A 16,619-nucleotide genomic window follows, 5' to 3' on the forward strand; every position below is an offset into this window, starting at 1 on the left:
ATACAAAGTCATCTCCAAGAAGTAGTTTGAAGAAATTACAGCTACAAACAATACTTGTAATACAGTAATTTCTGACATCCAGCAAAGAAAAACACTAAAAACAGTAGTAAAAACATTTAATATTAGATCTCTAAAAGATTCAGGCCAGTATGGAAATGCCAAAAAGCTAATACAAGATTTTACTGTTGAAAGACAATCTGGTGTGGCATGGATTGGTTGCACAAAGTCTCTCTGGGCCATGCAACTCAACACTGATTTTGCTGATGCCAACAGGTTCTGCACTGTACAACAAAGATTTCAACACAAATTTCAGTGAGTATATTAGTATTGCTATTACAAATCATTTGTTCATGAAACTATTAATATTCCTATTATTTTCAGGAAACCTTAATAGAAAACTTGAGGGTTCTAGAAAAAAAGTTTTTCTCTTCTCCACTTATCAAGAAAGAGAAAAATGATAAAACATTCCTCTCTCTCTTCTATTCAATAAAGCAAAAGAAGTCCTACCCATATTGCAGGACCAGGGATCAGTACTGTCTGCCAAAAGACGGAGGACCTAGAGAGTCCAGTAGACTTTCAAAGGAAAGAAACTGAAGAAATGAAAATATTTTTAAGACAAGTGATTTCAGATGTATATACATGCTTACATATGTATTACCTATGCACACATTGTGCAGCTTTCTGCACATTAAGGACTAAAAATCTTCCAAAGTTTCCTAAAATAAAAAAAAAAAAAGGAAAAAAAAAAAAAGAAAAAAACAACTTCTTTTACCATTATATGACAAAGAACTAGCTGCAGTGTAGGAACTATCTATTTTCAAAAGAACACAAACATACCTTGCTCAAGGTTATGTATGCTCCTGCATTTCTGCCTAAGATAGTTCAAAAAGAGCAGGGACAGCTGACTGTTCTATTCTAAATAATTTGTTCTTTCTCTCTTCTTCTCTATATCCATTCCACTGAGATATGGTAGAAGAAAAATAAAATAACCACTATACAGATAACAGGCCAAGAAGAAAATGACTGTTATACACTTCAACTCTGGAGATGATAACCACAGAAAAATACAGAAAAAAAAGAAAAAAAGAAAAAGGTGGAAACAACAGTGTACTGTTGGCTCATGGTCAACTCATTGTCCATCAGGACCTGATGATGATACAAAGCTGAGAGAAGCAGCTGATACCAGAAGGCTGGGATGCCACTCAGCAAGACCTGAACAGGCTGAAGAGTTCTGCAGAGGGGAACCTGATGAAGTTCTACAAGAGCAAGTGTAGAGTCTTACACCTGGGGAGGAATACTCACACACATCATAACAGGTTAGGGGCAGACCTGTCAGAAAGGTGCCCTGCAGAGAAGGAACTAGGTGTCCTGCTGGACGTGGTTGAGCATGAGCCAGCAGTGTGTTTCTGTAGCCAAGAATGCCTTCCCATCTCGTTCCCTGGTTTATTTTGCCTGACAAGAAGACAGTAACTGTGGTGCCCAAGGCAATTTATTAAATGTATTCCGAGCAAGCCATTGCATATACAATCTATAATCACAAAAATGTATTAGCCTATGATTAATCAGTATTCGAGGGGGAGCAGGAAGTAAATTATGATAGGTAAGGGTAAATTAGGTTGGGTAGGTTATACAAATTCTGGGGAGAGTAAATTAGAATAGGAAAGGTTATAAAGTCTGTCAATATTTCTGTCATGAGTTGGGGTCTGAAATCGGGAATTTGGGGGGAGTGTTACATGGGATGAGGAGGTCTCAGGCTGGCTGATGGGAGCTCCAAAGGCTGTCCTCCAGTATCCTGATTTTATACCCTTTATACATGCGGTTTGCCATGATAAACAAGAGGGAGGCAAACTGCTACAAGGTATGCAAACTAAGATATAAGCAGAGATATAAAAAAATGCATTACTTGGCAGAAGAGCAGATAAACTTCCATTAGTTCCTTAAGACCTGGTTTTCAGTTTCCAGAAATGTGAGGGATTGTTCCTAGGCTAATTTTGACAAGATTTTATGGTCTCTATGTTTCTGACAAAGTTGGTACACTCTCCTTTCCTTGACAACTTCTGGTCATAGCTCAGGCCCTAGACATGAGTACTAGGCTGTAGGTTGTTAGGCATAGATAAGGCGAGTGAAGGCAGACAGAGGCAAGCAGAGTGACACAGGAATAGCTACAGTCTTTTATTTGGCCTTCAAGGCTAGGGGCAGTTCTTATTATTGACCAGAGGATGGCTACCAGACCTACTCCACATCCAGTTCTCTGGTCTTGCACAACCTCACCCCTTCTTCAGAAGGCTATGTTTGGGCTATACTCCAGAAGGTCAAGGGTATCCCAGGTGGATTTGAAAAAGCATGGCGGCCAGCAAGTACAGGGAAGTTCTCCTCCCCCTATACACTGTCCTGGTGAGGCCATATATAGAATACTGTGTTCAGGCCTGGACTTCTCAGTTCAAGAAAAAAAGAGAAATTTCAGAGAGATTCCAGCAAAAGGCCAAGAAGGCAGCCAGGGACATGAAGCACCTCTCATGAGCAAAAGTTAAGGGCTGGGAGATCTGGAGTTCAGCCTGGAGGAGATCTGGGGGTGATCTTACCCACCCTTCTAAAGGGCAGGTGTTAAGTAAATGAGTCCAGGCTCTTTTCAGTGGTGCCCAGTGACAGGATAAGGGGCAATGAGCACAAAATGAACACAGGAAGTTCCATACAAGAGTGAGGAAAAACTTTTTTACTTTGAGGGTGACAGAGCGCTGGAACAGACAGCCCAGAGAGGATGTTAAGTCACCTTCAATGGAGATATTCAAAACTCACCTTGACTCTTTTCTGTGCTGTAGGGAAACTACTTTGGCAGGGGGTTGAACAAGATGATCTCCAGAGATTCCTTAAAACACCCATGATTCTGTGATTCAATTACCTCTTGTCTTTTTTAGCAAAGCATATCACTCTGCAGCAAATGCTGATGCATGTAGTTATTTCTCCAGAGGTGCCAAAACTTAGCATTTCCTTTAAAGACATTTGCTCTAGTCATGTGGTTCATCCCACCAAGTTTCAGTGACAGTGATTAGACAGTAGCTTTCTGGCTGTGCTGTTAACACCAACTCCTCCTGCTTGTTACAAATGATATGTGCTTTGATATAGAGGCACTTCAATTGTATTATTAAATATGTCACCTCTTCAGAGGAACAAGCCCACCACTACATTTCACAGGTATTGTCCTGTTCATCAGCGGCTCTTGGCTTTTCTCTGATGCTTGAAACTCCATTCCATTCAGCATTCTAGTCAACAGCTTTTTTTATGCCTGGCCAACTAGATGTCAAAGATGCTCTTGACCAACTTGATCAAGTGAATCCCAACAGCTCCTAAAAGTTGTAGCTTTTCAAAGGTGGATCCATGATCATAAAACCTCAATTATGGCACCAGATATGCATTTACTCCCTCTCCTTCTCTTTGAATCCCTTCTTCTGACTAGGAAGGTACAGGACACCACCATCTATGATCCTAATCCTTTCAACATTGCTTTGAGGGACACAGTCTATTTGATGGTTCTAAATTGCATCGCAGTATAATCACAACCTTCATATGGTCCATCAGTAAACAGTCATAACCTGACCCTCATCCACCAATGACAAGTCATACTCGCTCCAGGCTCTCTCACTAGACTCAGGGATCTGTGATCCTTGGGGCCAGGACTTAGGAAAAAAACGTCAAGGTTAAGAATGTTTTGGGTACGTTGGCCTTTTTCATGTTCTTTATCACCAGACCTTCTGTCTGAGAACGTACTCATAGAACTTATATTCAGTTACTGCCTGAACATTTCATTCCCTCTTTTTTTTCCCCCCCAGATTTCATATATTTAAACAGTTCTTCAAGAGTATGCTCAAGGTAACTTACTCCACATAAGAATCTGTTATTCACTTATGATCAAAGCCACTGTGGAGTGTGAAGATTTGTGAAATCATGAATGCTTTAGTCATACAGTTACAGTGTAAGTTATACTTTGCTTATATAGCTCAAACCTAAACAATTTAAGTAGAGAAACAGAACTAAACTGACAAGCGTACAAGAGAACTGCAACATGAAGACAAAAGTGACTAACTACAATTTGGGAACCAAATGCTTAACATTTATAGCATTATTACTTAGTGTAAGATACTTTTTCAACACTACAATTGTTTCATTTTGGGCATTAAAGCCAGCAATAACAAATAAATCTGAAACAATATTTGAACCTCTTTGGGGGAAAACAAACAAACAAACAAACAAACCCCACCACAGAAAGATGTTACAATTTGCATGTTAATAAATTTTGACTTAATAACTCAGCTGAATAGTTTGGAGAAGAAGAAGATGTACAGAACTGACAAATGTTAGCCTATTTCACTGGACACTACCATATTTATTTTAAATGTTTTGGTGATAACATTATTTTGAAATAACATCATGTACTTTCTATGTTCATTGCTTTTTATTTGAGAACTGGCATACCCATTTACTTCTTGAAAGGAACTGCACTGACTGTACTATTTTATTTGTCATGTCAACACAACCTTCAAGTTCAAAACATGTGCATTCTACAGAAAAGGAAAGAATGTCCCTTGTTACTTGTATTTCTATTAATTAAAATATTGTTTAATAATTGCAAGTTAAATTCATTCTGCTTCAACTAAGTAAGTGACAGTAAAGTGGCACCACTGCTATTCAGAAACACACAGATATACCATATTTTCTGAAGGCATAAATAATCTTGAGTTACTGATTCTGATTTTGGCTTGGTACTTATATTTCGTGACTAACTAAGGGAAAATAGGAATAAAATTTGCCATAGAGGTAAGCACCTTTAATCATTACTACAGGAAATCTTAGTAATCCTAAAAAGATCTATAAACTACACAAGTTCTAAACACAGATCTTCTAATTCTAGTACATCTCACAATCAAATTCTGAAAGACAGCAATTAACACAGAATATCTGGAGAATTCTTTAAAAAGAACTCCCTAACGACATCACTCAATAATAAACTGATACAAAATAAGCAGCCACAAAAACTTAGTGGTTAGTATTCTTTTGCAATTTGGTTTCCAAACTTAGCATTTTCCTTTCTGAAGTCTAAAGAAACCTGAGAGTACCAACTGCCAGAAATAAAGGAATCTCTAAATACCAAAGAAAATCTATACAGCTTGGGTATTATAGATTTTTTCAGCATTGAAAACTTCAGTAATGAAAACAGCTCAAGCACATTCTAAATAACTGTTTTCCAGATTGGAGTAAGATTATGCCTTTCAAAGAAAGTAAACTAAGGAAGAGGAAAGAAAAGCCAACAACAAGAATATTATATAAGCAGTAGATCATACAGTAGCTCAGAAATACCTGATGGATGAGTGCAGGGAGAGCAAGAAAAAAAGAAACACAAGCAAGCATGCACAAAAATACAAATATCCCTCCTCAGCACAAAAATCAAGGAAATGGATTAAGATAGCAATTACTAGTTTATAGCAGCTGTTCTTGTTTGTTTTAGTTTTATGGTGCTAAAGACCAAAACAAGGACTTTATATGACAAAAAGACAGTACAACTTCTTCCTTTTACTCAGTGCACACCAAGAAAGTTAGTACATCCATTAAGATATTGCACTGTGGATCATACAATTTTTAGTGACCAGGAAAAATGTATCCATTAACTAAGGGCTTTTTTTGTTTGTTTGTTTCCAGTAAAATATCTACACGTAACACTATTTTCAAAATGTGTTCTAATGTCTGAATAAATAGAATTCACAACTGAACTTTGAAACAACTACTGACAGTTAAACACAGATTCCCAAGCATAAGGGAAAGTCAAATCAAAACTCATTGGGATATGAGTCTTCAAGGTGCTCACATCATGAGGCACATAATGAAATATGAAATCACTGTATAAACATTGCTCCTTTTTCAGATAATATAGAAGTGACATACAAAAGTACCTTTTCCCCTTCTAAGGTCAGCATGGTAAATACATAATTCACATTATACTTTAAGCTAGTTTTTTTATGAGTGTCGTAACACAACAGAATTTTTTGTTTCCATTAGTCTTTGAAATACGTAGTCACCTCTTAGCAATTGAGAAGCTGGAAATACTGTCTTCCAGAGAACTGGAAACCATGTACACACATTTTACACTCATTTTCTTGTTTATAACCTAAAAAAATAAAATTAAAATAATTTCACAAATAATCTCTCAATTTTTTTTGGTTGCACAAATCTGCAATGGCATTCTGAAAATTCTGTGAGGAATCTAAAGAACGAGGAAACTTGTTTTAATTTAGTCTATTTTCTGTAATAGTATATATTATTATCTATCATTTTTGAACTAACAGACGTTAATCTATCAACTTCACAGTTCCCTCCATCTCTTCAACAGGTCAACAGTAAAGATTATTTTTGTACACTTTTATCCTGTTCAGACAAAAGCAAGACTGATTCACAGAAACTGCACTGTAGCCTCTTACACCTACGTTTTCCACACAGGTCACTTTAATTTTAAAATTTTTATGGGCACACGAGGAAAAGAGAGACTAACAAATATAAATATAGCATCAATGTTCAAAGAACATTCTGTACTTATATCCCATTAAATGCTATGTTTATGTGATTTAGGCTCATTAAGTGGGGTCTTAAGTATTTAATTAAGCAGAAAAACAGCTCATTTATGTTCTTCACTATTGGCAGATAATTGTGCCATAAATACAGTATATGATCCCACAGCGAAAATTGTATATGGGTAAATTCATTCAAGAATGCTACTATACATGCTCTAGTAGCACATAAATAGCAGCTGGTTCCCAGAAAATTAATTACATCCTGCAGTCATTCACAAAACGAGTAAATTCAACACCAATATTGCTTTTCACTTGAAAACATTCACTTCTGGAAACTCTTTACTCATAAAATAAACAACTCTTAAATACCTTGTAATTCTAAAAAGCACTTCAGTAGCACTATATAAACTAACTTTATTGTTTGTATTTGTTATTTTTGTTCTGGTTAGTATACTGAAAAAAGGACTATTTCAATACATAAATTAAACTTCATGGAGACTAAGTCTTTGTCAGAAGTGGTGGCTGGCTGATTATTTTATCCTATGCTTTTCAATAAACAGACATTGAACAAAAACATAACACTTTCAACTTCAATTCAAGTGTTATTACACTGAATCAACATGATAATGAAATATGTTTACATGCAATAGAAAACTCTGGAAATAAATTTGCATATCAACAACAGTGATAAAAAGATCAGAATAAGTAGTAAGAAGAAGAGTAAGAATATCATGTAATGCCATAACACATTAACTGATTTTATGAAACACCTCCTGGTCTAGAAATAAAGATAAGTACCACTAAATAAATAAATAAACAAAAATACAGAAATCTAGCTACTTCAGAAAAGGCCTGAGAGTCGCTGAAAAAAGAAAATGACTGCAGTTCTGGAAAGCTACTTACGTCCTTACAGAAACTTACATAAATTCTGGAAGTATCATTAGGGAATCCACATGATTAGGGGAATTCGCATTTACCATAATGCATAGTGGATACTGTTTCTTATTACGGAAGGTGAAAATGGTTCAAGGTCCTCTAAAAACGTCTTTACTTTATTAAATACTTTACTAAATAAATATATATATATATTTTTTAGTAAAAACACCAATGATAGAGTATTATCTCTGACTACGAACACTGCAGAAGGTATGTTCCCTGCTTTGTTTTGTTTTTTGCTGGTAGTTTTCTGCTACTGCTTCTTTTTTTTCCCCTTCTATACACATCAGCTATAATTTCACTGTCAGGCTTTATATTAATTGATTTTCTAAATTAGGAACACGGTACTAACTCAGAATGTTGTTAAGACTTGCACTTAACTCACATTCAAATTAACAGAACTCCCAAAACTTAAATTCAGCTTTTCAGATGAAGGCTGTTCAAAGATAAATGACTCAAACAATCTTTTTTAGACATTTTTCTAGATTTGGGACTTAAGTATTTAAATATCACTTTCAAACACAATCATACAAGAAATCGTTGTTCACTGAATATATCTCAAAATACCTCTCTGCCACCATACTAGCATCCTTAGCAGCGAGAATTCCAGTATTAAATGATGTCAATGAAAAACACTCTGAGATGAACAGTTATGTCAAAGGTTACTCTGTGTAGTCATATCTAAGAAGTCCATTTAAAAAACAATAACAACAAAAAACCAACGACAGCAACAAAAACAGAAAAAAAAAAAACCACCAAAAAAAACCCCTCCAAACCAACAGCTTTTTCATTCAGAATTCAAGATACGAAATACTTGTGAGAAAAGCAATATACTTTTGACCAGCACTGGAATCCACTGAAATAGCACAATCCAGTACAACATACAAAGACAACTCAGTAACATTACAGTGTTTAAATTTTAAATTTTTCTGTCCTGTGTAGTTACTAGACTGTTGCCACTTTTTTTCAGTGGCTGAAGATGCTCTATTTTCAGTTATACAACTGTTTTCAGTTATCCAGGAAAAAAAAGGTTCAATTTTAATGGAATGTAACAGCTAACAAATAACTGATGTGGACTTTCAGTTAAAGTAACTGGACTTTATCATAATGCCAGTTCAGTCATTCCCTAAAATAGAGACAGGAAATGAAGTTTTTTTATCTAGTGTACAGTGTAGATCTGTATCTTACCTCAGCAATCAGCACTGCAATATTCAACTCAGCCAGGTCCACTTAGATGTGATCATCCAGAAACATATATATTATTATTTTGTGAGAAAATTTCTGTCTCTCATTCCAAATCTCCTGCTTGCCCTCTTATTTCTACCCCTCACACAACGCAGGTCTTGAAAACATGATATTCTGAAAGACATAAAATAAACTTGACTGCCAGCTTCGCACAGTTGTATTCATCATTCCTTTTCATATCACCTTCACAAGACATCTTCAAATGTTTATAAATAATTTTAGATTTCTAATAATTCAAAGAAACATATTTTATTGTTCACCTTATGAGGGAAGGTCTTAATAAAATAATTTTTTTAAATACTTATGTGTCTACCAAAAAAAAAAAAAAAAAAAGTAGATGAAGCACTGCAGACTAGCAACCACTCTCTAGTGGTAGCTGATACCACATGCTCCAAATACAGGGAGAACCTAAACAGTAGACAGGTACAATGTAGTCTCCATTAGGAAAGCCTCCTTCCAACTTCATTAATTCAATCCTGACGCATACTGTTCCTTATAGGACAAGTAACTGTGCAAGTAGCTAGGGGTTCCTATGAAGTTCCTGTACAGATCAATTTATATGAAAATGTTCAGATTTAGAAGCCATTTATAGCAGGCATTAAATATCCTCTTCACCTGATAATCCATTCAATGTTACTTTGTTTCCTCTTAGGTTTCAAACTACTACTTCAAAGACAGTCCCTCTAAGCAGCTTTGTTAGGGCTTTGGTACCAGAACTTTTCAAAAGTACCTTGACTTTGCAAAAAGGTTCGCCACTTTGAGAAACAGAATATCCCTAAATTCAGAATGGTTTATTATGAAAAGAAAACCATGACAACTGTTTGTACTCTTGCTTTATTATTACATCCGGCCTGGTCACTATTGGAAATTCAGTCTATTATTGTTGCTAGGAGTCTGTTGCTACGCAACCTAAAAGGGTTATGCAGTGCTTTCAGGCTAAGAAGCGTTAAAAACCCTGCAGGCCTCCTCCTATGGTTCTACACAGTTTGTTTAAATAGATTAACACTCTTCTCAGTCAACCCCCAACTCCAGGCATATCCTTAAAAAAAAAGTTACAATAGCATGCTGCAACAATATAAACAAACACAAAACCAGAAAAATTACACAAAAGCAATATATCTGATCTCTACTGCGTGCTAATGCAAAGTAAACAATAATTCCTTTCAATCATCAATTTAAGCACGAAGGCTACAACTTACATCTACCAAAACCTTTCAAGTTTAAGTTTCTGTTGTTAACGTAATGGAGTTGCACAACATGCTCTCAGTGATATTTTGTAATGAACTCCAGCAGAACAATACATTAAGTTTCATATTTTAAGATGGTGAAATTATGCTTAATATTCATCCTCCACAAGTATGTCCAGAAGGTCTGTAAATTGTATCCAAAATGTCACTGTCAAACTGAGCTCTCTCTTGCCCTTCTGTATCATTGTCACTTACATAGATCCTGCGAGCCAAATTAGACGTCTGTACACATCTCTGCAGATTCAGTTCCTTCAACAAAATTTTTCCAAATCTGCAGGAGAATACCTACAAAATGACGTCAAGAAGAACTCAATATTATGTCTTTTCTCCACTATATCTACTGACTTGAATCTGTTCCAGCTGCACTGCAGAACAAGTTGTTCTTCAGTAACAGAACTAAGAAAGCCATGTTTCCTCCAGATTGGTACGTTCATGGACCCATACTACAGCACTCTAGCACAGGGTGAGAATGTTTACTGACTGATTCAGAAGGCTTCTTGGGAGTACAAACTGAGTAGTAACTGCCTGTTCTTCAGTACTTCAGCATATTTTGACTTATCATTGCAAATAAACTGTTTTGCTGATATATATTTTTCTGGTATGTCTATCCCTGATATTGGCAAATCAAGGGAAAAATGAAAACATAAACCAAATAACATCAACAACAAACACAGCACCACCAATATTTCTTTAAGGGTTTAAAGCTAAAAAAGCAACACAGCATTCTTGGAAATGCTAAGACTAATTGTCTGCACAATAACCATAGCAGCCAGAACCATAAAACAGATTCCAGAAGTCAGAAAAGAAATTTTTTCTTCCCCAAATGCTTTATATTACTCAATGGTTGAAGTTTTCTAGAGAAAACATGAAAACAGTGACAAATATAAAGCCTGTTCTGAAAAGAAATATCTCACAGGGTTAGGTTAAGAAAAAACACTTCTTAGGAATGTGTTCTTAGGAGTTCTCCAGAATTCATAAGCTTGCAATATCTTCTTCTAAAGAAAAAAGCAAACTTCTTATCTATATTAGGATAAGATTCTGTATTGGGCTCACATGTCAAGGTTTTGACAGCAGAGGGCTGCAGGGGTAACATCTGTAAGCTGAGTCCTGCAGCTGCTCCATGGCAGATCTGAACCTGATCCAGCTGCTATAAAAAGGACCTGCCACTGCCAAAGCTGAGCCATGAACAACTCCGCTTGTGCCTTTGGGAGAGCAGATTTAAGAAAGGGAAAATCTGCTGCACAACAGCAGGTAGGAAAGAGTAGTGAGAGAATGGGAGGAACAGCCTGCAGGAGCCAAGGTCTGCGCAGAAAGAGGGCAGGATGTACTTCAGTTGCAGAGCAAAAGTTCCCAGCAGTCCAGGAAAGGCCCATGGTGGAGAAGCCTGTCCTCCTGCAGCCCAGATGCACCACAAGGAGCAGATCTGCACATGCACCCATAGATGAGCACACGGTGAAGTAGCTGATGTGGCTGAAGAAGGCCACAGCCAATGAAGAGCCCCCAGGCTGGAGCTGCAGCCTGTGGAGAGGAGCCCACGGTGGGGCAGAAGGGCTGGGGGACCTGACAATAGTGGGGACCCATGCCGGAGTACTGTACTCATGAAGCTTGGGCCCCATGGTATGGAGCCACATTGGAGCAGTCTTTGAGAACTGCAGCCCACAGGAAGCCCATGCAGGATCAGTTTGATAAGGACGGCATCCCATGAGAGGGACTCACATGGAGCAGGGGCAGAGAGTGACCACAAAAGAGCAGCAGAGTAGCAGCGGACAGACCACAGCCCCCATTCCTCATTCCTCTGCACTGCATGGGGGAAGGAGATAGAAAAAGGTGGTGGATGTGAGGAAAGTGTTTTTCATTTACTTGTAGTTTCTCACTTCTAGTCTCTTAGTAATAGGCAAAAAATTACATTAAACGCCAAGTCTGTTTTGGCCATGATGGTAATTGGTGAGCAATTTCCTTGTCAAGATCTCAACCTGTAAGTCCTTTTTCATGGTATTTTCTCCCACTGTTCTTTTGAGGAGAGGAAGTGATGAAGCAATGTGGTGGAGTTTAACTAGCCATCAGTGTGAAACCACAGACCTAAACCATGAGAAAGCTACCTTATCTCCATATAATGAGAAGATTTAGCTCTAGTAAAGGAGACAGACAATACTCTAAAGGAGACCACAATTAGAATACTACAGTCAAACATGTTTCATCACCTTTTACACCTGAAACTTTAAAGAACTCTTGAGAATGATCACTTCTACTTCAGTTTTAATAATTTTATAAAGAAAAGGTCATTGCAATGTTAAGTTACATGAATGGCTGCAATCTCAAAGACGGCAGGCAGCTTGGAAAACATCAACAGATATAGAATTAAACAACAACAACAAAGAAAATAAGCATGTTCTGCTGCAGAAGTACCTACTGGTTTGTAATTAAAATCCAAATATTGATTATCTGAACTAAGTTTTACAGTCATCATTCTGAGCTTGGTAAGTGCTTTTGTGTTGCAGAAGGATGCATCAGAGACAGGAAGCACTCTGACAAAAAGAACAGACATGCAAACCTATGTCACATTCTCATTTTTCAATAAATAACCCTTCATAAGCACTGTATGATATTCCCTTCAGTGTCACTGAAGCAGATGGACTTTGCAGATGCCGAAGTTTGTTTACATACAACAGGACAGGGCCTCTATTTGCTAAGGCCAGTGAGACACACTAGCTGTCTTCACTGACAGCTCAATAAAATAAATTTATCTAGAATCTGGCTCTAATGTGCCTAAGGCCTCAACTTCCATCCTCTGTATGGAAGATCTCTCACCTGTGGTCTGGCTATTCAAGAAACTGAATGTTCCCTTTGTAAGTTGCAAATAAGCTCTAAGAGACAGTTCCAAATCACCAAGCTGATTTAAGAAGTTAATATTGTCTTCTGGAACTCTGTAATTCTATTCTTAGGATATAATTCACTATCACAATTATACCAGAGAAAATGCACACAGAACTGCTCCCTCATGTTTTCTGTTTCTCTCTCATATTTTCTAGACGTCAAATCATTGAATTCTAGTGGAACTGATTCAGTTCTACATACTCTCTACACACTATTGAGCATTTTCCATTACAAATTTGTTTTCATTTCATTGTAGCTTTTACCCTCTCACCCATGTGCAGTTTCAGAAGGTTAAGGACTTCAGCAATTCTGAGAATAAGGCACAGAAAAAAAGGTTTTGCCTGTATATATTGAAATACAAATATTTTATGATACCAAAAACCTGATTATAACAAAACCAAGTTTTAGTAAACGCAGAAACTCCAACAATATCTTAAAGGTGGCATAGCCATGAAATTTCATTAACAGAAACAACAGAAACTGGCAATATTAAGCTTTTTAGCTGTGACTGTGCTAAATTTCTCAGGAGACAGTAGTTAACAATGCATGAATTGCTCACATCATCATCTTCTGTATACAGATTACTGACACTACACCTACAGATCTGTAAACATGCTAGAAGATGAAGATGACTATAATTTTCTCAAAAACTGCTCCCCTACAAATTTATTAAGGTGTTTAGCCTTAAGTCAACAACTAGGAAATTGCTCCCCTTGTATCTCCAGCACTCCCACAGACAATTCTGAATAAGCATGAAGTAGAAGTGGTAGACAAGGAGAGGAACAAAGGAAAGATGGATGAGTAATTGGAAAAGGCCAAGAACATAAGAGAATAATCAGGAGACAAAATGGAAATGATATGTAAAGAACCTGCTATTAGTCTGAGAAAAGAAGATCGAAAGCTAGTAGTGAAAAGCAGGGAAGATAACTGCAAATAATGCATACAAACTAATCGTTCTAGGCTTTCTGAAAATTGTACTTATCCTGCTTTAAAGTAGAGAGAAGCAAAAACGCTTTTAAAAACACCATCCATAAATTCTCTGAATGACAGCAAAAATTGGTGCACTGTATAGAAGAAAAGAAAGCACAAAAATTGTGGGAAAAAAAATGTGACCAACCCTAATATAAAGAATAAAATGATCATACATAGGAAAATAAGGGATTGAGAGAACCCAGAAAAACTGTTAAAGAAACCTGGATCACTAAACATTAAAGTTGATCTATCGACCTACTTAAATATTTAAAAATTACTGTGAATAAACTGGTCTAAACTTTGATTAAGAAACAACTAGACATGGAAATTAGTATAGAAAATTAGGTTTGTAAGCAGTGTAACATCCCATATCTTGTGAAGACTTCCACAACATTTTCAAAAGCTGGCCTCTTATTGCCTTGGTAGAGAATACTTTTTTTTTTTTTTTTTTTTTTTCAGGAAACACTGCTGCATGTAGCAGCAGTTCTCCAGCCATCCCCAACAAGTATTGTAAGACTGGCACTGTGATGCCATTGAAGTGGCAAGCACCAATGAGTTCTGCAGGAATTTTAGCAGGTGTCAAATGAGCATACTTTTTAAAGTTCAAAGTAATCATTAACAACAACGAAAAATTATGAGAATTTTTAAATCCTCAGACCCTCCCACTCTTCAATATCACTTTTCACCCAGTTTGGAGAGATTAACTATTCTCAGGCTGTTGGTAAGAAAAACAGAGCCTTAACCTCTCAACACATACTCTTTGCAATGATACAAATTTGGCCAAAGGAATCTTCCTCAGAATGTGTATTTTAAATCTTAGAGGCCTTTCCCAACCTCAACGATTCTATGATTCTAAGTCAGAAAGATGAGGATTGACAAAGAAAAAAAAAAAAGCAGCTGCTGGTGAAGAAGGCACCTCACAGAACCTGGAAGTGGAGATTAGTAGCTGTAAGCTATCCCCACAGCCCACAGAGTTGGATGTATGTCAGCAATACTTCATGCGTGATGCTTAGCAGCCTTGTCACAGCCTAGTATCTCAGGTAAAGTATTAATTATTAAACCACATACAAGCTAAGCATACAGCAAAGAACAGAAGAGAAAGAACAAACAACTACATGCTGAACTGGGGAGCTTAATAACTGAAAACAAGTACAAAATATACTGAAAAGAGAATTGTAACATCAAAAAAATGTATTAACAGACATTACTGCCAGCAATGATACATCTAAGAAATGTATTATGTTGGATGCGATGAAAACTAATATTTTACCACACATGCCTGACATTCAGAATCACTCTAGACAACATTCATTTTAACCTTGTTCGCTTTCTGATGTGACTTCTTCACTATTACATAATCTTTAACAAGCGGACATTTATTTACAATACCCTGTTATTACCATAAAAGATTGAAAAAATAAAGATCATTTATGGTGTCTCAATATTTTATGAGATACATAGGTGGCTTCAAAAGTAATGCCTCCTATTTATTTCCATGGACACTGTAACAGATAAAAGAGCACAATAGCACTATTTGATAGAGTGTTTTGAGAATTTTCCCCTTTTTAAACACAATCACCACCATTATTTGTGAACTTTCACCATCAGTGAACAAGAGCCTGCATGCTGCACACATGAAAGTCTATACCAGCAGAGAAGACCCACAGTTGTTACTGCTGAAATGTATCACCACCGCCTCACTGTTCTCACATCCACTGTTTGGTCTCCAGAAGTATTTAGTAAGTATCAGTGAATGTTGAGGGATGCCATTTTTTTCCACATTTATGAATTTAATTCCACACTTCACTCCATTCACACTTCCCTTGACAGACACCATTCTCTCATCACGCCCCTCTGCTGCCACCTGTCATACAGCAACAAAATGGAACAGAATACTGGTGGGAAGGTTAAACCTCTACTGCTGTACCACCAACATACAGTTCTGATGTCATGGGCAAACATAATAACCATGGGAGGTGCTCCTCTAGACTTGCTGCTCACAGAGGACTGATGGCAGATGTGGAGGTCGAGCCAATCACTGTATCAAACAGTGACTGTGAAATGGTAGAGTTCTCAGTTCTTGGTGAAGCCAGGAGAGGGGCTAGCAAAACCACTACCTTGGACTTTCAGAGGGTGGTCTTTGAACTGTTAAGAACACCAGCAGTGAGGGTCCCTTGGGACTCAGTCCTGTTGGGCAAAAGGGGGTCCAGGAAGACTGGTCTGGTCGCTCCTCAAGAAGGAAGTCTTGAGGGTGCAGAAGCAGGCTGTCCCCCTGTGCCGCAAGATAAGCCAGCAAGGAAGAAGACTGGAGTGGATGTACAGGGAGTTTTTCCTGTGTCTCCAGGAGAAAAAGAGAATATATCTCCTGTGGAAGAAGGGACAGGCAACTCAAGAGCACAGATTAGTTGTTCAGATATTGAGGGAGAGAACTGGAAAGGCAAAAGCCCAGCTTGAACTCAAGCTGGCCACTGGGGTAAAAGAGAACTAAAAAACTTCTTTACAAATATATTAACAATAAGAGGAGGACTAAGGAGAATCTCCATCCTTTTCTGGATATAGCAGGGATTGTGACTACTGAATATAAGGAAAAGGCTGAAGTTCTCAGTGCCTTCTTTACATCTGTCTTTAAAATCAGACCACTTACGCTCAGCGTACTCTACCTCCTGACATGGAAGTCTTGCATGCGGAGCAGAATAAACCCTCCACAATTCAGGTGGAAACAGTGAGAGATCTACTACTCTACCTGGACTGCCACAAGGCCATGGGGCTAGACGGGAGCCAACCTGGA

General features: G+C 37.4%; 1 protein-coding gene across 9 annotated transcripts in view; it reads right to left on the reverse strand.

Annotated features, from left to right (window-relative positions):
- Window positions 1-16,619, reverse strand: part of RFX3 (regulatory factor X3) — a 130,960-nt gene that overhangs the window by 97,424 nt on the left and 16,917 nt on the right. The window contains exons 2-3 of one of the 9 annotated variants that reach the window (XM_040656273.2): window positions 10,181-10,270; window positions 8,682-8,852 (exon numbers count right to left, since the gene is read on the reverse strand). The exons of 6 other annotated variants lie outside the window; for them this stretch is intronic. The gene's annotated coding sequence lies outside the window, so the exon portion shown is untranslated. Of the gene's footprint in view, window positions 1-8,681; window positions 8,853-9,468; window positions 10,271-16,619 lie in introns of those variants that run through there. 2 more of the 9 variants (XM_040656274.2, XM_004949060.5) reach the window with 2 other exon arrangements.

Source organism: Gallus gallus, chromosome Z (genome assembly GCF_016699485.2).
Source record: "Gallus gallus isolate bGalGal1 chromosome Z, bGalGal1.mat.broiler.GRCg7b, whole genome shotgun sequence".
Lineage (NCBI taxonomy): Eukaryota > Metazoa > Chordata > Aves > Galliformes > Phasianidae > Gallus > Gallus gallus.